Below are 18,680 nucleotides of genomic sequence, written 5' to 3' on the forward strand. Positions count from 1 at the left end.
CCTAAAGTGGTTAGCTGGTCTGTTTTGATGGTTTAGATGACTTTTGGGCACTTGTCAGCTGATTAGGATGAGACACCAGCTAAAACAACTAAACACCAGCTTAGCCAAGCTGGGAGACCAGCTGAAAAACTGGGCTGGGAGACCAGTTTAAACAGCTTAGAACAGCAAGGTTTGTTTTAAGCTGTATTTTTCAACAGGGACGCTCTACTCAATATCATGCAACATCTTGAGAGCAGAGTCTCCCTGGACCTGTGGTTATTCTCACTCCACTAATTCTGCATCCCCTCAAGCCTTGTGTCAAGTTTGGTTTCCTTTAGAATTACCGACTCAGTTGCGGTTGAAAATGAAAATGTAAGTGTTGAAGAAGGACCTCTAACCACATGCTTCTGGTTGTTGCCTGATAGAGCTTATCTCTTTGTGAAGCCGCCCAGAGTGCTGTCAGTCTTGCTTGCTTCTTCTGTTGTGTAAGTTCTCTGTGTTTACAGAGTCTTATTAACTTTGAAATTCTGACACATAAACCAGCATTTCTGGAGCCACATCAATCAAGACAGAAGGTTAATTGAGCTGAATTCTGTTCAAGACCAAATCTCAAATTCACAAAAAGAGGATAATGTACAGTAACATTTAGGATGTGGAAAATGCATTATCCTCAAAGCCTGCTTTGAAATTATAGCCAGTATTCTTTCTTTGAAACATAAAAGACAGTGTAATGACAAAAATCAGAGATTGCGACAGATGGGATGGCAAGTACTCATCAGCGATGGTGCTGCCTGGCATTTAAACATTATTTTGTTCCTCTTTGTTCACCCTATATGAGAAAGAATGCCTTTACTTTGACATTCAGACATGACTTGAAGAATTGCCATTGTCATTTGAGTGGAATGAATACACAAAACAGATTTGGCATTGCATAACAAGCCTGGGAAGCTGACTTGACAGTATTTTTTTTCTTTGGTTCATCACAGTGAAATATTAGCTAGCCTGGTTTATCTCTATTTATTGCATGTTGCAGTGGACAGTAATAGAATTTGACAGACTATGTGAAAAGTTATAAACTTTGTGTATAGGTTTCTGACACCAGTCTCTGAGTATTTTGACTTCAGCAGATCTAATTTCCTATTATGCGTATAAGAACACAAAATCTCGCTGGGCATCTGAAAGTCTGTAGAAGCCGGAATATTCCCCAACATTGTGGGACAGCTTTCCAATCATGGCCATAACCAGCTATGAGGTCACCGAAAGCCAGACCTCTGTACATTTTCATATTCAAAAATAACATTTGAAGCTATATACAACTGAACAACACATGACTACATGTTTAATTGCCTTAGGTCTGTTCAGATAGACTAGTTCACGATACAGTGCAGCACATTGAACACATACATGGTATGTGGCACAAAGCACATACATGGCACATGGCACCTATTAATTTTCTCAGCGCTGGTCAGGATGGACCTAACACAATCGTTTATTGTGGCGGGTTTCCATCCACAGGTACAAATCATTGCAATTTTCAGATTTTAAAATTGATAAATATTCAAAAAACAATTTATATTGTTAATCGGCTGTAAATTACTGTCCAGAGATCCAGACCACTGCTAAAGCAATACATTGATGGCACTGTCACTTGGCACCCATTACTTTTTTTAGTGGTGGTCAGGATGGACCAGTCACAGTCCTTTTTATTACTGGATGGATGAGTAGTTTTAGAAATTACTGTATAGACAGTGCTGTGGCGGGATTCCACCCACAGGTACGAATCAATTATCTTTTTTTTTTTTATTAAAAATTAATATCCAATTTAAAAATGTCTCCAATTAGATATAAAAATGTACTGAGGTGGGGGCCTGGGTAGGTCAGTGGTAAAGACGCTGGCTTCCACCCCTGGAGCTTGCTAGTTTGCTAGTTTGAATCCCGGGGTGTGCTGAGTGACTCCAGCCAGGTCTCCTAAGCAACCAGATTGGCTGGTTGCTAGGGAGGTAGAGTCACATGGGGTAACCTCCTCGTGGTCACTATAATGTGGTTAGTTCTCAGTTGGGCGTGTGGGGAGTTGAGCATGGATGCTGCAGAGAATGGCGTGAAGCCTCCATACGTGCTATGTCTCCGTGGCAACGCACTCAACAAGCCACGTAGCTATGTCTCCGTGGCAACGCACTCAACAAGCCACGTAATAAGATGCATGGGTTGATGGTCTCAGACGCGGAGGCAGCTGGGATTCGTCATCTGCCACCCGGATTGAGGCAAATCACTACGTGACCACGAGGACTTAAAAGCACATTGGGAATTGAGCATTCAAAAAGGGGAAAAAAGCCACAAAAAAAAAAAAATAAAATAAATACAATTTACTGAGGTTTGAATGCAGATAAATAGAGGATTTGGTTTCTGTGCCGTCAAGTGCCCCCTGGAGGAAGAAAGTTTTGTGTCTCAAAGGTAACAGTTTTGCAATTTCAGTTCCTCACACACAGCAATTGTATGACTTTAGAAAACATTGAAAATAGCACGAGTCACTGAAGAAGAAGAAAAAAAATGTCTATAAGAAAGCTATATCTTCATGTCCAGGGGCACTAAGGGGTCTTTATCCGGCCCTGATGATCATCATGACATTATCTGAAACGTTCAAAAACAGTCACACACTACACTAGTACACCATCTGTAGTACAGACTACAGTATGAGATATATAAAATATGTTAACACTGGCCATGATTAAGGCTATGCTATTTCATTCATTTTAGTAGCTGATGTTTCACAACTTTAAAAACATAATTGTAATTTTGGTACAATTCTTGGCACCCCGGACATAACTAATTTTCAAACCCTGGTTACGGTCCCATCTCTAAAGCTATACTAAAGAAAGTTTTATTGCTCAGAGGTTTATCTTTAATACTTTAGGAGACTTAATGGAGTTAGTTGTTTTTCATTTAAGTCATAAAAACCTTTATAGGGTATAGGGAAATAAAAAAGGGAGCAAATGTATAGTAATTGTTGACATAAAGGAAAAGCATATAGTGGTAGAAAATTAATTAATAATTAATTAATTGGAGAAATTTGTTGAGAAATTTTGATTTAAAATTGAAATCTCTAACTTTTGCATACTTACTGTACAGTATATCTTTGCAAATGTGAGCACAGTTTCAGACATTTATCTCTTCTGAAATTTCTAGAGACATACTGTATGTGATATCACTAGAGTTTTTTGCTTCTCTTGAGAAACAGCAGACTTAAAGAAACAGTTCACCCAAAAAGTTCACCTCCTTGTTTGCCCATTATTAGTTTATTAGTCACACCTGTCTTGTTAACCTGTCGATTTCTCTCCCTATTTTCGTCTCTTCATGTTTGCTGTCCAGTTCCAGTCTGTTTGTTCCTCTCATGTTGGTCCTGTCAGTTGGTTTGTTTCCTCCTACCCTGGTTTCCATAGTCTGGTCGGTCCTGTTCCCTGTTTCTCCTGCCTGGATTATTTACTTTGTGTTTTTCCCCTTCGGGGTAATTTATGTTTGTTTCCCTATCTGTCACTCACTCGACGTTGTGTCGATGTAGTGACACTAGGGGTCACTCTTGGGAGCCCGAAACACCTCTGGTCTTTGATAAAAGGCCAATGAAAATTGGCGAGTGGTATTTGCATGCCACTCCCCCTGACATACGGGTATAAAAGGAGCTGGTATGCAACCACTCATTCAGATTATCTCTTCGGAGCCGAACGGTCATGCTCATTGAGCTGAATTCTCACGACTGTTCATTCACCTCTGCTGGATCTGATGGCGCATTTCAGCGGCTTCTCCCTCCTCTGCACTGGTGCACTGCAGAGAACGCCCCTGGGTGCTTCGGCAGAAAAAAGAGAGTATATTTTTCTGAAAGAGTATATTTCTCTAAAAGAGCAGCACACACGGAACATCTTTTTAAAGACGCATCTTTTTAAAGATGCCTTTCCGATTGTGTGTTATTCCTCTCAACTTCAGACGGTCACGATCGCTGTCTTTCATGTCTGGGCGCGACCCACACAGAGGCAGCGTTTGTGGATGGTTCATGTTCTCACTGCGAGAACATGACCATGGCAACGTTGCGGTCGCAGCTTGCTTTCGTAAGAAACCTCCCATTCCCCAGCACGTTTGTCTGCCCCAATCGGGCTTCCGGATGAGTCCGCTGGCTCGTCTCACGGCGAGTTCGACCTCTTATTCGGAGCCTGCGCATCTGATGAGCTCACGAGCACAGCATCGGAGAGCGGGCTTGTAAAGTCGGATGCAGAAGCCTCAGCTGGGCTCCCCCTTTCGGGGTCGATTGCCCAGTCACAGGCTGATGCAGAGATGACGGACATGCTTTCCCGGGCGGCCGCGAGCGTCGGACTAGAGTGGAACCCTCCGCTATCCCCTGAACCCTCGCGGCTTGATGATTGGTTCCTCGGCTCGCGGTGCCGCTCAAAGCAGCCACGCCCCGCTCCAGTGCCTTTCTTCCCGGAGATGCACAAGGAGCTGACAATATCGTGGGAGGCACCTTTTACTGCCCGGTCCCGATTTCTCAGTTCCCCCGCCCTCACTACCCTTGATGGCGGGGCAGCCAGGGGCTATACGGCAATTCCCCCGGTGGAAAAGGCACTCGCGGTGCACCTATGCCCGCAGAGCACTGCCACCTGGCGTGGACGCCCAAAGCTCCCGTCCAAGCCCTGTAGGTTTACATCGTCCCTGATGGCCAAAGCCTACAGTGCTGCTGGAGAAGCCACCTCTGCCCTGCACGCCATGGCTGTCCTGCAGGTCCACCAAGCCAAGGCGCTAAAGGAACTGCACGAGGGTAGTTCTGCCCCAGATCTGATGCAGGAATTGTGCTCGACGACCGACCTCTCTCTGTCCGAGCGACAAAGGTCACGGCGCAGTCTCTCGGGCGGACGATATCCACATTAGTGGTCCAGGAGCACCACCCTTGGCTCAACCTGGTCGAGATGGGTGAGGCCGACAATACACGGTTCCTTGCTGCCCCAATCTCCCAGGCTGGCCTATTCGGCGACACCGTTGAGGACTTTGCCCAGCAGTTCTCGACGGTGAAGCAGCAGACGGAGGCTATCCGGCATATCCTGCCCCGGCGCGGCTCAAGATTCCGTGCCCCGTCTGCTCGTCGCCAAGGGCGTCCCCCTGCGGTGACTGCACCAGCTCCGCCGCAGCCCGCCCCTTTGGCCCGGACCCAGCATGGATCCCACTGCAGGAAGCAGACGCCACCCGTCGCACGGCTGGCCGCTAAGAACCCACGAAAATCGTCAAAGTGCCCCTGAGACGGGTGACCCATGATCGATAAAACCCACTGCATTGGAGCTGGTAGTAAGACCACTCCATCCCCTGGTGGAGGGCCGGGTGGAGAATCTTTTGTTGCCTTTTTATTTGATTTTCGCCGCATGCCCAAATGGCTGCGGTACCCAACAGTTCAGCAAAAGAGCGGTTTCCTCCTTCCCTGGGTCACATACCCAGTGTGCACGGTCGTCATCACGACCACCATCCACAGGTTTTTCCTTGCAGGATTGGCACTCCAGCGGCGGTCTCCCCGCCCCTGCGTGCCCAGCTGTGGCACACATCTGCCCCCAATGTGACAGTCTCCACGGGTTGTGAGGACAGGCCTCTTCCTCCCCCATCCCAGGCTGTTCCGGGGGTGGTCACAAGGAGCCAGGCAAGTGCTTCGATGTCCCTAGACTCAGCATGGCCACGACATGGTGTGGCAACTCGAGCTCCGCCCCGCCGCGAGGCCCCACCTGCCAGTATGTCCGACGATGTTGTCCCTTTGGTCCCCCTTGCACAGAACTTGGTGCGTGGCTTGCGCTTTCCAATCCGTCGCGATGGCTGGTCCGGACCGTCCGACTCGGCTACGCGATTCAGATCGCCAGGCATCTGCCCAGGTTCAGCGGTATCCACATCACCTTGGTGAAGGATAAAAACGCTGCTACCTTGCGTGCGGAGATCACTACCCTCCTACGGAAGGGTGCGATAGAACCTGTCCCTCCGGCCGAGATGAAGAAGGGGTTTTACATCCCCTACTTCATCGTACCGAAAAAAGGCGGTGGGTTGCGGCCAATCTTGGACCCGTGAGTACTGAACCGGGCTTTACACAGACTCCCGTTCAAGATGCTGACATAAAAACGCATTCTGGCGAGCATACGGCATCAAGATTGGTTCGCGGCGGTAGACCTGAAGGACACGTACATTCATGTCTCGATTCTACCTTGACACAGACCCTTCCTGCGGTTTGCATTCGAAGGTCAGTCCCTTTCGGCCTGTCCTTGTCCCCTTGTGTCTTCACGAAGGTCGCAGAGGCAGCCCTTGCCCCATTAAGGGAAATGGGCATTCGCATTCTCAACTATCTCGACAATTGGCTAATCCTAGCTCACTTTCGGGACACGTTGTGTGCACACAGGGACTTGGTGCTCTCGCACCTCAGCCGATTAGGGCTTCAGGTCAACTGGGAAAAGAGCAAGCTCCTCCCGGTTCAGAGCATCTCTTTTCTCGGTTAGGAGTTGGACTCAGTCTCTTTGACAGCGCGCCTCACGAACGAGTGTGCACAGTTGGTGCTGGCCTGTTTGAAGGTGTTCAAACAGAAAACAGCGGTTCCACTGAAACTCTTTCAGAGGCTCCTGGGGCATATGGCATCCTCAGCGGTGGCCACCCCGCTCGGGTTGATGCATATGAGACCGCTTCAGCACTGGCTTCAGACTCGAGTCCCGAGATGGGCATGGCACCGTGGGACACATCACGTGGTCATCACGCCAGTCTGTCACCGTCTCTTCAGCCCTTGGACCAACCTCTCGTTTCTACGAGCAGGTGTTCCCCTAGAGCAGGTCTCCAGGCTCGTCGTGGTCATGACAGATGCCTCCAAAACGGGCTGGGGCGCTGTTTGCAATGGGCACGCAGCCGCCAGCTTATGGACGGGCCCGTGGCTGCATTGGCACATCAATTGCCTCGAGTTGTTGGCAATTCTGCTCGCCCTGCGGAGGTTCCGGCCGTTGATCCAGGGCAAGCACGTGTTAGTTCGGACAGACAACACGGCAACGGTAGCATATGTCAACTGCCAAGGCAGTCTGCGCTCTCATTTTATGTCACAACTCGCCCGCCGTCTCCTCCTCTGGAGTCGGCAGCACTTCAAGTCGCTGCGAGCCACTCACATCCCGGGCGACCTCAACACTACAGTGGATGCGCTGTCACGGCAGGTTACCCTCAGGGGAGAATGGAGACTCCACCCTCAGGTGGTCCAGCACAGGTAGACCTGTTCGCCTCCCAAGAATCCTCCCACTGTCCGCTCTGGTACACCCTGACCGAGGCACCCCTCGGCATAGACGTACTGGCACACAGCTGGCCTCCTGGCCTACGCAAATATGCGTTTCCCCCAGTGAGCCTACTTGCAAGGTCAGGGAGGACGAGGAGCAGATCGTCCTATTAGAACCCTACTGGCCCACCCAGACATGGTTCTTGGACCTCACACTCCTCACAACAGCCCCCCCCCCGGTGAATTCCCCTGAGGAAGGACCTTCTTTCTCAGGGACGGGGCACCATCTGGCACCTGTGACCAGACCTCTGGAATCTCCATGTCCAGCCCCTGGATGGGACACGGAAGACCTAAGCGGTCTACCACCCGTGGTGGTAGACACGATCACTCAGGCTAGGGCCCCCTCTATGAGGTGCCTGTATGCCTTTAAGTGGCGTCTGTTCGCTAAGTGGTGTTCTTCCCGACGCGAAGACCCCCAGAGATGCGCAGTCGGATCGGTGCTTTCCTTCCTGCTGGAGAGGTTGGAAGGGCGGCTGTCCCCCTCCACCTTGAAGGTGTACATTGCTGCTATAGCAGCACACCACAACACAGTGGACGGTAAGTCCTTAGGGAAGCATGACCTGATCATCAGGTTCCTGAGAGGCGCCAGGAGGCTGAACCCCTCCAGACCGTGCCTCGTTCCCTCATGGGACCTCTCTGTAGTTCTTCAGGGTCTACAGAGAGCCCCCTTTGAGCCTTTGCAGTCAGCTGAGCTTAAGGCATTCTCCTTGAAGACTGCCCTCCTGACTGCGCTCACTTCCATCAAGAGTGTAGGAGACCTGCAAGCGTTCTCTGTCAGCAAAACGTGCCTGGAGTTCAGTCAAGGCTACTCTCAGGTGATCTTGAGACCTCGACTGGGCTATGTGCCCATGGTTCCCACGACCCCTTTTAGGGACCAGGTGGTGAACCTGCGAGCGCTGCCCCAGGAGGAGGCAGACCCAGCCATATTGTTGCTGTGTCCGGTGCGCGCTTTACGCATCTATTTGGATCGCACACAGAGCTTTAGGATCTCTGAGCAGCTCTTTGTCTGCTTTGGTGCACAGTGGAAAGGAAGCACTATCGCCAAGCAGAGGATCACCCACTGGCTCATTGACAGCATAGCTATGGCATATCACGCCCAGGACGTGCCACCCCCGGTAGGGCTACGAGCCCATTCTAACAGGGGTGTAACGGCCTCCTGGACCCTGGCCAGGGGTGCCTCTCTAACACACATTTGCAGAGCAGTGGGCTGGGCAACACCCAACACCTTTGCAAGGTTCTACAACCTCCGGGTGGAACCGGTTTCATCCCAGGTAGTGGCACACAATACAAGCGGATAAGGCCGGGATAGCCGGCTGGGTGTATCGCTTGCACATAGCGCCTTTCACCTCCTCTGAGCTGAAGACGTGCGCCATTAATTCCCAGTAGTGTTCACAAACTATGTTCCCTGGTTGACTTCCTCTGAGCCCTGTGGCAGTTGAGTTTTCGGATCGATTCGCTGCCGGCCCAGTACACGTGCTAACTAAGAGCCCTGTTCTGGGGTTGGTGCTCCGCATGTGGCAGTTCCCTGTAAGGTAACCCATGCGATGTATATCTTCCACTAATTCGTTTCCCTGTTGGCAAACTGCGTCTTCCTTGGGCTGAGCCCCCTCTGCCACAGTCTCCATGTTTGTAGTATGTAATTCCTCCCCCTTTGGGTAGGATCTACCATGAGACTCTCCACATGGTCGGCAAGACCATGTGACTTATTTTTTCACTTAAATATCCCCCCCTCTCTTTGGGTGAGGTGTGGTCTCCGCGGTGTCCTCCCCTTGGGAGGGACACCCCCTGACTAGACCTGGCGGCCCAGTCGGATAATCCCCCTTGTTTTTTAGGGAGTGGACATAAAGAAGGGGAAAAGAGAGGCCACGACTGGGTTAGCCTGTCTCTATCTTTTGGGTAGTCGACTTGTCCCCAAAGGACCGTTCGACACTCATAATTATGTTGGGGGAGGTTACGTGTCGGCCTGTGTCGCTCCTAGTGTCAATACATCGACACAACATTGAGTGAGTGACAGATAGGGAACGTCCTGTTTACTTGCGTAACCTTCATTCCCTGATGGAGGGAACGAGACATTGTGTCCCTCCTGCCACAACGTTGAACTACCCGCTGAAATGGCCGGACCTTGTCTCGGCTCCTCAGCATAAAACCTGAATGAGTGGTTGCATACCAGCTCCTTTTATACCCGTATGTCCGGGGGAGTGGCATGCAAATACCACTTGCCAATTTTCATTGGCCTTTTATCAAAGACCAGAGGTGTTTCGGGCTCCCAAGAGCGACCCCTAGTGTCACTACATCGACACAACGTCTCGTTCCCTCCATCAGGGAACAGAGGTTACGCAAGGAACCAGGATTTTTTATCCCCTTGTGGGAGTTTTGGTTTGTTTTTTTATTTATTTTGTATGAATAAGTTCCCTGTTTATTTTCACTCTTCATTTGGGTCCTGAGCCTCATTCTCTGATCGTCACAATGAGGGTGAGTAAATGAGAGAAATTTCATTTTTGGTGAACTATCCCTTTAAGAAAGTCATAATTTGCTCTCCATTTAATCTTATTGATTGCATTGACATTTACACCAATGCACTGATAACTATAAAAAAAATACCTTATTCTAGAACTCAGACAACATAAGAAAACAGGATTTACATGACATTCATGTGCACAACACTTGCACACATTGGGTTAGCCGGTAAATGTGTTTACATGCAATGCTAAATCGGGGTAATGGGCAAAAATCTGGGATCTCATTTGTGTTTTTTCTTTATTGGATGGTTTCACTGCCTTCAACAACATGTTGCAGATTTACCCTGGTACCTATGTGCCTTTTACGGCTCAAGGTCCAGAGAGATACCTAATAAACGTTTGACTTTTTGGCAGTGTATGCAGTTAATCTGATCGTTATCATAGTCAATAAGAAAGAAATGAATGTCTGACCTCCATGGCTATGGTAGCCTTTCAGTTTTAGTTCCAGTTTTAATACTAGGTGATGCAATCAGCCAATGTCGTCATGCTCCAACAATTGCTGGTTTAAACATGAAGTGCCGTCTGCATAATGTATCAAGTGCAATCTAATGAGGATTATTACATTGAAAGTATTTCTTCATGCTGTAATCATGAAATTAAGAATAATTTTTCTACGATGACTCACTTCCTCCTTGGCACAATACACTGTATATATTCTCACATTAACCTTCCACTTAAGCTGTCACTCTAAACAACAGTTTGATGGAATAATTTGAGTGGCCTTGCAATACATTCAGGTAGTAGATAGTTCAGGTAATGCTGAATACACATTGCCAATTTGTGATAATTACTTCTGTACATGCAGTTTCTTAAAAGTAGCCCTTTTTGCCCTTTTATATGTGCTGGCCATTGAGATGGTTCCTGTAATGAGTGGGCCAGCAGGAAATGGAAAAAGTGTAGTTTTTTCAAAAGCTGAATCATTTGGTGCGATTTAGGTCAAAGAATTAGAATGTAAGTGCTGAAAATGAAAATGTTACCCCTCACAGGGTCTGTTCATTTTTCAAGTACAAGGGACAAAACCTTTACATAGACCAAAAATATTTTAATAATGAGAACAGAGAGTCTTGAAAAGAGATGTACTGTCAGTCGATGCTTTCTAAGACAGGAATTACAGATAAAGAGGAAATGGCGGAAAATAGGCCTGGAAGTATTTGCAAATAAACCTCTTTTATAGTATTTTATTTTAGCTGCTTGCATCTTGAATTTATATATTGTACATTTGATCTATTTTATTCTCTATGCAGGACTCTTTTGACATGGAGTCGGTAGCAGTTCCCTTGTAAAGTTTAGGAAAATCAAGCTTTAGAAAAGTCTGTCAAACTCTCTTGTATCCTGCAAGTATGCCAGTCATTTCTTTGTTTTAAATATTCTAATCAGAGCATATTGATTTAATAAACTCAGCAAAAAAAGAAACGTCCCTTTTTCAGGACACTGTATTTTAACGATAATTTTGTAAAAATCCAAATAACTTTACATATCTTTATTGTAGAGGGTTTAAACAATGCTTTCCATGCTTGATTAATGAACAATTAACAATTAATGAACATGCACCTGAGGAACAGTCTTTAAGACTCTAACAGCTTACAGACGGTAGGCAATTAAGGCCACAGTTTGGCCTGTTTGCGTGAACGTGCCTTAGGCATGCTGCATGGAGGTATGAGGACTGCAGATGTGGCCAGGGCAATAAATTGCAATGTTCATACTGTGAGACGCCTAAGACAGCACTACAGGGAGACATGAAGGACAGTTGATCATCCTTGCAGTGGCAGACCACATGTAACAACACCTGCACAGGATCGGTACATCCGAATATCACACCTGCGGGACAGGTACCGGATGGCAACAACAACTGCCCAAGTTACACCAAGAACGCACAATCCCTCCATCAGTGCTCAGACTGTCCGCAATAGGATGAGAGAGGCTGGACTGAGGGCTTGTAGGCCTGTTGTAAGGCAGGTCCTTACCAGACATCACCAGCAACAACGTCGCCTATGGGCACAAACCCACCTTCGCTGGACCAGACAGGACTCGCAAAAAGTGCTCTTCACTGACGAGTTGCGGTTTTGTCTCACCAGAGGTGATGGTCGGACTCGCGTTTATCATCGAAGAAATGAGCATTACACCAAGGCCTGTACTCTGGAGCGGGATCGATTTGGAGGTGGAGGGTCCGTCATGGTCTGGGGTGGTGTGTCACAGCATCATCAGACTGAGCTTGTTGTCATTGCAGGCAAACTCAATGCTGTGCATTACAGGAAAGACGTTCTCCTCCCTCATGTGGTACCCTTCCTGCAGGCTCATCCTGACATGACCCTCAAGCATGACAATGCCACCAGCCATACTGCTCATTCTGTGCATGATTTCCTGCAAGACAGGAATGTCAGTGTTTTGCCATGGCCAGCAAAGAGCCCGGATCTCAATCCCACTGAGCACGTCTGGGACCTGTTGGATCGGAGGATGAGGGCTAGGGCCATTACCCCCAGAAACGTCCGGGAACTTGCAAGTGCCTTGGTAGAAGACTGCGGTAACATCTCACAGCAAGAACTGGCAAATCTGGTGCAGTCCATGAGGAGGAGATGCACTGCAGTACTTAATGCAGCTGGTGGCCACACCAGATACTGACTGTTACTTTTGATTTTGACCCCCGCTTTGTTCAGGTACACATTCAATTTCTGTTAGTCACATGTCCGTGAAACTTGTTCAGTTTATGTCTTAGTTGTTGAATATTTATGTTCATACAAATATTTACACATGCTAAGTTTGCTTAGAGTTTCTTTGGCTGCTGTCATGACACTTTGACTCTGTCTCTTAGCACTCAAACAGTGTTTACTGTTTTGTGTTATGCTTTTCATTTTCCCTCTGTGATTCCTCTGCATAATGAGCCAAAACACTCTTAACATTTATGCTGTTGGCAGACACATTAACTGCAAGTGTCTTTCTCTGTCTTTCTCATTTTTAAAATAATTTTGACTCCCTTGTTTATTAAATAAAATAAAAAAAAAAGAGTAAAAAACTGGGTTGCAGTATGATAATTACATTGGAAGTGAATAGGGCCATTTCAAAAACATTAAAATACACACGGTTTCAAAAGTATAGCCACATGATGCAAACAGTGTAACTGTAATATGATTTCATATGATTATAAAAAGTTATGTGAAGTAAAATTGTGTGTAAAGTTACTACATTCAGTTGAACAAATTTGTTGTCATGATGACGTCATGCTGGTAAGTGATTCTTAATCATGAACAATAGATTTCATCACACTAAATCATGTTAACATGTTTACATCTTGTAGCTATACTTTTTATACAGTGTGTATTTTAAAGTTTATGGACGGCCCCATTCGCTTTCATTGTAAGTACCTTACTGTAACAGATTTTTTATTGTATTTTTTTAATGAACCAGGGATGAATCAAAATTATTTTCTGCGGTAATCAACATTATGCCACAAATGCTGTCAAGCTTTAACTGTACTGAACCCGAAACCCATAGTTTTTTGTCCACTGGAAATTTTTGGGTGAGTGCAACACAACAGAACATCCATCCCTTGGAGCTTTGTTTTTATTTGTGTTGAATTTCTTGTCATCTCCCCTAAGGTCCATTTCAGATCATATGTTCCAGCTTCTGCTCTGACAGTGTCCTGACCTTGGACTGGCCTCAACTCTGACGCTCACTGGACACTGCAGCTGATCAGGTTTGTCGGCTCAGTGAGAGATCTGCTCTGTAATACTCTTCCAGAGTGCAATTTATCCTGGAGCACAGTGTTTCTCAGTAGGTGTGACTCTGACAGCAACATGAGGCATGTCACACTGCTCAATAGATCCTTGGCTGGTCTGTTTAGATGGCTGCATCAGCCTCCTGTCTTCTCCAGACCTGCTTTGTGACATGCCATGTCAGTGTATGGAGCAAAGCAACTGTAGCTCCTCTATGGCCATCAACACACTGCAAAATTTTGAGAGTGGCAACTGCATTTAAATACTGGAGCCAATCCCCTAAATAATCATTCTGTGTTAAGAATAAGCTAATAACTTAACGTTTGTTCATGTATTGATTCAGGTTTTAGTAAAAGCAAACGTAAATAATGACTTTACAGCATCATAGTACGGTATGTGACGTTATGAACTGTTCTGTTCACTTACACCAATGTTATCGCAATGTAATTGCTATCGAATTACGCTTTTTTTTTTCAGGAGATAATTGTTTGCCTTCACAGTCTCCACAGTTTTCAATCAAATTACTGTGTAATGTAACAATTTATTTTACAAAAAAAAAATAAAAAAATCAGATAAATATGCTTTGCAATATCACTCTTCATTCCAGCCTATGTGAGAAAACTGTCCATTCTGTTTACGAGAAAATTTGTCCAAAAACTGCACAGCAATCTCCCACTCATTCCTATGGAAAGTTCTCCAAAGCTTGTCAGAGCAGGCAGCGGACACAAAGAGTCAATTACTGTAAAGTAAGGAAAAACAAAGAAATACAAAAATCTAGAAGTTTTAATGATGGCCATTCAAACTTTGGAAATCTGTAGAACATCCTGCTGAATTTTTCATCAACAGATTCTGTGCTCGGATACTTGTAAGCAAGGGTCAACAGAGGTTAAGGCTTTGAATCTCCCACTCACACTCAATTTATTTCCTTTCCTCCCTGCTGTAGTTCCAAATGCCTTCATTTTATCCAAGGGCATGCTTTTGCTTTCCACATGACATTTTTACAAACTTGTTCCATTTCCTGCTGAAACCCAGGAAAACGGTTCCATATTTTCCAGTTCTCGAGTTTTTCTTGTATTTGTCATTTAGCATGTGATTTTAAACAGACTTTCAGTACACTTCTCACAGGAACAGTCAAAGTGTTATAACACACTTTTGAACCTAAAAACACATCTTCTGAGTTGTGTTATCGCCATGATTTCATATGGACAAATCAGACATGTGAAACTCCATTGCCATAATGGTTTTTAGAAGGGAATTAAGTCTACTGCTGACCATCTGATTCACAGGAATGTCTGCAGCCCAGCAGGGTAGTAAGAGCCAGTGACCATGAAATAGACATCCAGTAACAGCCTGACCCCAATTTTAGCTGTAAAAAGACCAAATTGCACAGAGGCTTGGAGGGTTTTAATTGGTGCATTACGTGAGCAGAGGAATAGTGCATGATAATGAACAGAGCTGCTGCACTTTCAAACCTTTTCATAATAGAGAAAAATGGGCCATTGGATTATTACCGAATTGGCAGGGAAGTCACTAAAAACGATAAATGTCATGCCTCCCTCCATTGCAGATGAAAAGGCTTTAGAAGCATTCTTGCCCCGTGCATCCTGAAATAATGAAATGCTTAAGCTCTGAGTGAAAGATATTGGCTTGCAGCACATCACTGAGCATCTAAAAAGGACCACTCACTTTAATGAAAGGATGGACTGCTTCCACAATCATTCAGAACTAATAGTCAATATATTTTCATCACAAAGGAGTCATGATTTCACTGCATGAAATGAACAGATATAACAAGAAAGCATTAAAATTCTCAAGAAAGGAATGGTATGAGGGATAAGATGTAGGGAAGACGGGGATTATTTGACACTTTTTTTTTACTCCAATGAATATTTTGCAGGGTATGTTTATTTTTGAAAGTAAAAAATTTGTATAGGCACAAACAGTAAAGTACAAGATACTACTGAACATTTTCACTATTTTTGCACAAGAAAAAAAGATGCAGTTCATTGAACACATGTTGACCTTTTGAACCCAAAAGTATACTTTGGTCAGATGTGTGATGCAAATGTCATCCGCAGAGTGCTCGAGCACTGAACGTGTACAGCCCAATTTTTCTAACCGTGTGTCTTTGGACGTGCAGACTGCACATGCGCCTGGAAATATTTGCACGAATTACTGGGTCCACAATGTGGCATATAAACAAATGCTAGAAGAACATGTAATCGCCAGTAAATAACAAGAGACTAAGGTAAAAACAACAACAACAGTAGATGTGCACGTCAAGTGCGCATGTGTGAGGAGGGAAGGAGATGCCTGCATTTGTATAACTCGAGTCTGAAGGAATATAAACACATCTTTATGGGTCTAAACTACTGAAGAGAAATTGTCTGGCGTCTTATAGCAGTCGTAGTGCGTATGCGTCAACTGCCTGTGTATGCGTACACCGTCAAACGGAGTATACTTTACCAGGCTTGCGTTCGACTGTACGCAGATGCTGAGCATTCACATCAAAATCGAAGTATACTTAAGGGGGAATGGAACCTACCATTAAACAGCCCATTATAGAAAAATTTAAATAGCTTAACAATTTAAGAAATATTAAAAGGCTGCACACAAAAAAGTAGACCATTGTTTTGGCCAACAAATATTGTATTTATTTATTTATTTATTTTAATCTATACGCATTTATTTATTTAAAACGCATATGGAAACTTGTGACCCCAAACTGACATTTATTTAAAAAATAAACCTTGTCACAATAACATAGTTCAACTTTTCGTTTAAAATCTACCTGCATTATATAGTTTACTCTGGCCTGAATGTAGGCCGGTATGGTTTATTGCGCTCTCATGTTTAACCAACAGCTATAGTAATCTGTTGAAGTTTGAAAACGCATTGATTTCACTATGTTTCCACCTTTCATCCATACTAGAGCGGCGTAAAGTAGATATTTTCAAAAAGTCCCTCCATAACCGCATTTGTAAAATGATGACAGTAGGAGATTGAAAACAGAGGTTTCAAACTTCAGCGGATTAGTGAGGACATGCCTTAGTTTGTAGAATAGAATGCACAAAAATTGCTCTATTTCAAGAGGGTTTTGGGAGGTATTTGAAGCCAACATACAAAACGTCCTGGTTACTTGCATAACCTCCGTTCCCTGATGGAGGGAACGAGAAGTTGTGTCGATGTAGTGACACTAGGGGTCACACTTGGGAGCCCGAAACACCTCTGGTCTTTGAAAAAAGGCCAATGAAAATTGGCAAGTGGTATTTGCATACCACTTCCCCGAATTTACGGATATAAAGGGAGCTGGTATGCAACCACTCATTCAGGTTTTGTGCTGAGGAGCCGAGACAAGGTCCTGGCCATTTCAGTGGGTAGTCCAGCGTTGTGGCAGGAGGGACACAACGTCTCGTTCCCTCCATCAGGGAACGGAGGTTACGCGAGTAACCAGGACATTCCCTATCTGTCACTCACTCAACGTTGTGTCGATTGTGACGGGCAGACCACTGTGTACCTCGTAGCCAGCACACCAGGCCGACACGTAACCTCCCCCAACGCTGTTATGAGTGTCAAATGGCCCTTTGGGGACAAGTTGACTGCCCAAAAGATAGAGACAGGCTAGCCCAGTCGTGGCCTCTTATCCTCTCTTTTTTTCTCTCTCCCCAAAAAAAGAGTGAAATTTGTTAATTCACTCCCAAGGGGAAGACACCACGGAGACCACACCCCACCCGGGGGGGGGGAGTATTTTGAGTGGAAATACGTCACATGGTCTTGCCGAGCTTTGTCGGAAGTATGTTATGTGGAGAAGTCCCATGATAGGTCCTACCCTACGGGGGAGGAGTTTCTAAAAACATGGTGACTGGAGCAGAGGGGCCTCTGCCCAAGGAAGACACAGTTTACCAACAGGGAAACGAATTAGTGGAAGATATACATCGCATGGGGTTACCTATGGGGAACCACCACATGCGGAGCACCTACCCCAGTACAGGGCTTAGTTAGCACATGTACTGAGCTGGCAGCGAGTTTCTCCGCAAAACTCGTCTGCCACAGGGCTCGGAGGAAGTCATCCAGGGAACACAGTTTGTGAACACTACTGGGAGTCAACAGTGCACGTCTTCAGCTCAAGGGAGGTGAAAGGCGCTATGCGAAAGCGATACACCTGGCCAGCTGTCCCGAACTTACCTGCTTGTGCCTCTCACTATACGGGACGAAACCGGTTCCACCCGGAGATTGTAGAACCTCGCAAAGGTGTTGGGTGTTACCCAGCCTGCTGCTCAGCAAATGTCTGTTAGAGAGGCACCACTGGTCACGGTGCAGGAGGCCGCCACACTCCTGGTAGAATGGGCTCGTAGCCCTGCCGGGGGCGGCACGTCCCGAGTGTGATATGCCATTGCTATGGTGTCAATGACCCAGTGGGTGATCCTCTGCTTGGAGACAGCGCTTCCTTTCCGCTGTCCACCAAAGCAGACAAAGAGCTGCTCAGAGACTCTAAAGCTCTGCGTGCGATCCAAATAGATGCGTAAAGCGCACACCGGACACAGCAACATCCGGGCTGGGTCTGCATCCTCCTGGGGCAGCGCTTGCAGGTTCACCACCTGATCCCTAAATGGGGTCGTCGAAACCTTGGGCACATAGCCCGGTCGGGGTCTCAGGATCTCGTGAGAGTAGCCGGACCGAACTCTAGGCACGTTTCGCTGACAGAGAATGCTTGCATGTCTCCTAACCTCTTGATGGAAGTGAGCGCAGTCAGGAGGGCAATCTTTAAAGAGAGTTACTTAAGCTCAGCTGACTGCAGGGGCCCAAAGGGGGCTCCCCGTAGACCCTGAAGAACTACAGAGAGGTCCCATTAGGGAATGAGGCGCGGTCTGAAAGGGATTCAACCTCCTGGCACCTCTCAGGAACCTGATGATCAGGTCGTGCTTCCCTAAGGACTTACCGTCCACTGTGTCGTGGTGTGCCGCTATAGCGGCTACATACACCTTCAAGGTGGAGGGGGACAGCCGCCCTTTCAACCTCTCCTGCAGGAAGGAAAGCGCTGATCCGACTGCGCATCTCTAGGGGTCTTCGCGTTGGGAAGAACACCACTTAGCGAACAGACGCCACTTCAAGGCATACAGGCGCCTCATAGAGGGGGCCCTAGCCTCAGTGATCGTGTCT

This window comes from Myxocyprinus asiaticus, chromosome 1, assembly GCF_019703515.2.
Source record: "Myxocyprinus asiaticus isolate MX2 ecotype Aquarium Trade chromosome 1, UBuf_Myxa_2, whole genome shotgun sequence".
Taxonomy (NCBI): domain Eukaryota; kingdom Metazoa; phylum Chordata; class Actinopteri; order Cypriniformes; family Catostomidae; genus Myxocyprinus; species Myxocyprinus asiaticus.